Below are 2,675 nucleotides of genomic sequence, written 5' to 3'. Positions count from 1 at the left end.
ACAGAGAAACCCTGCAGGCTGAATAGCTTCTCTGGTATGCATTTGTCTGTATGTTTGGTACATTTTTACCTATGATTTTCTTCATTTACTAGCTAAGCATTCACAGCTACTTACAAATTCAGTGTCTTCCACTGTAATACGTTTTTCCTAAACATGTTTTTAGGAAAGAGGCTATAGTATTTTTTATTCGGGCAAATCCGCTTTGTCTATGAAAGTTCGAGGTGGTCTCAGCGTTGTTAGGGATCACAGAGATTGAGAGTGCGCTGGGCAGCACCGCTGTTCTACTTTCTCTTCTCTCCACGAGGAAAGGCGTTTCTCAGGGCCCCAGAGCCCCCTCACCTACAGGTTAGTGTCTGACCTTCTCTTGATCATGTGACTTGCTTTTGGCCAATGGGATGTTAGCAGATGAGATGCAGCCGTCTGAAGACTGTATATATACAGAGGTTAAGAATGTTTCCACATCTGGGTGGTGGTGGCGGCACACGCCTTTAATCCCAGCAGTCAGAAGGCAGAGACAGGCAGATCTCTGTGAGTTTGAGGCCAGCCTGGTCTACAGAGTGGGATCAGCCAAGACTGTTATATAGAGAAACCTCATCTCTATTCCTTCTTGAGTTTCTCTTTTGGAATCTTCTCAAGAAGTTTTAAGGAAGAGGCATGAAGTTCCTAAGGCCCAAAAGTCAATTTGCAAAATGAGCAGTATCAGTTTGGAAGCTTTGAAGCTGCACTTCCCTCCCGAAGAACAACGGCTCACTACCCCTTCCAGCTGTCTGTGCTGGGATGTGACTGTGACCACACCAGGGAGCCAGTGACGGCCATGGAGGGCCTCTACAGGACTCCAGACACAGGGCAGACAGCATGAAAGATGTCCCTACGTCCACCTACAAAGGGTACTGGGAGGGGGTGACCAGGCTTGAACGAAGCTGGAGGTGCCATCCCTCATGACCTCTGTTACCTCCCTGCTGCACAGCTCCTCCCCCAGTCCTGTTCCTGATTGGCTAAGGCCCCTGACCAAAGTGTGCCTTTCCAGAGAACACCCCATTTCCTGCTGTATTTCATTGATTTATTTCTGATGTGTCTGAAATGTGCGGGCATGTCTATTCAGCATCCTAGGCATGCACGCGAACACCCGGCCACACTGCTAAGCCCTATTTTTATTACCATCTGAGCATGTAAGCGGTCAGAGGACGGGGTTAGCTCTACCATCGACCCTGGTATCCCTACATCTAGAAGAGTACCCAGCACGGACAAACAGAAAACACACGTCTGTCCACATTCAGACTATCCCAGGGGCATAAACAACCTTTTGGAAACTTTAAATAGGGCCAGGAGGCCCAAGAAGAATCACTCAGACTGTCTGCTGGAAGGCTGGCTGGGTGGTTCGCAGAACTGGGTGGGAAGAGACTGGCAACCCAGGGGGTGATAATGGTGACTTGAATTTGGGCAGTGGCGATAGAGATGAAAGGGAACTGGTGTGACCTAAAAGTCGTTTCGAGCGGCTTGGTTTGGATTCTGAGGAATCCAGTCTGGTGGTGGTGGGGTTACTAGAAAATGAATGTTATTAAGTGGCCCTTCAGGAAGAACGGAAAATCCCAGTTTGCATCATTTGTCAGTTTATGGGACAAGTACTCCCACCAGGGCCAAGATGACATCATAGAATGTGGGGCTGATGAGTTTCCGGAGGATCCCCCCCCCCATTTCCTCTTTTTCTATTTTTGAGTCAGGGTCTTGCTATGTAGCCCAGGCTAGCCTTGAGCTCACAGCCCTTATTGTCTCCGCCTCCCACAGCTTCCAGCTGCTAGGATCACAGGTGAACGTCACTCTGCGTGGCTTTTACACATGTATGACGCTGTTGAGAGGAATGCCTTCAAAGATTCGAGTCACACTGGGCTTAAGCTTCACTATTTTGTGGAAATTGTTCTTGACTTAAGGGGAATGCTGATAAGGAACCCTGGCTTGGCTTGTGTGATGTCCCTATTTGAGCTGTAGCATGGAAAAAGCCTTCCTGTTAATCTTCAAGATCTTTAGACCCGGCCTGAGAAGGCGCAGTAGGAAGCAGAAGCTGGAGTTGGCCAGAGGTGGCCATTGGAGGCACCGGCAGAGGATGGAATTTCCTGGGCAGCCCGAAGAACGAGCGGGAAAATGGGATGGGAGAGGTGCTTGGGGTCCTGGCAACTTGATAGGGCATGCTTTACAGATGCCCACAGGAGGCCTGTCCTTTTCTGAGAGAACATGGAGGAGATGGGGAAGAGGGTGGGAGGGGAGGAGGGAGGTGACGCTGTGGTCAGGATGTAAAATAAATAAATACATTAATTAAAAAAAAAAGAAAACAGAGTAAGGAGCTGGAGGCTTTTGTGAATTTGAGGTTAGCCTGGGCTATATAGTGAGACAGGAAGGAGAGAGGGAAGGATAATTCTGCTAAGGGGAATGCTTGGCTCATGGACACTGGTCTGGGAATCATCCTCTTGAGTTTAGCGAGAAAAAGGTGGCAGTACTTTCCATGTAGCTCAGTTCTTTCCAGCAGCCCCCATGAGCCCAGCCATTGGGATGCCCCTCAGCCTGCTACAGCAGCACATTTTGTGTTAGGAAGATGCCAGGCCAGAAAGAGGTGGAAATATAGCCAGTCTGCAGAGACCTCTTCCAGTCATCAGATAAGACACAAATTCTAAGTGGGGCAT

The sequence above is a fragment of the Microtus ochrogaster genome, linkage group LG1, assembly GCF_000317375.1.
Source record: "Microtus ochrogaster isolate Prairie Vole_2 linkage group LG1, MicOch1.0, whole genome shotgun sequence".
Lineage (NCBI taxonomy): Eukaryota > Metazoa > Chordata > Mammalia > Rodentia > Cricetidae > Microtus > Microtus ochrogaster.
Note: the sequence above shows the minus strand (reverse complement) of the source record.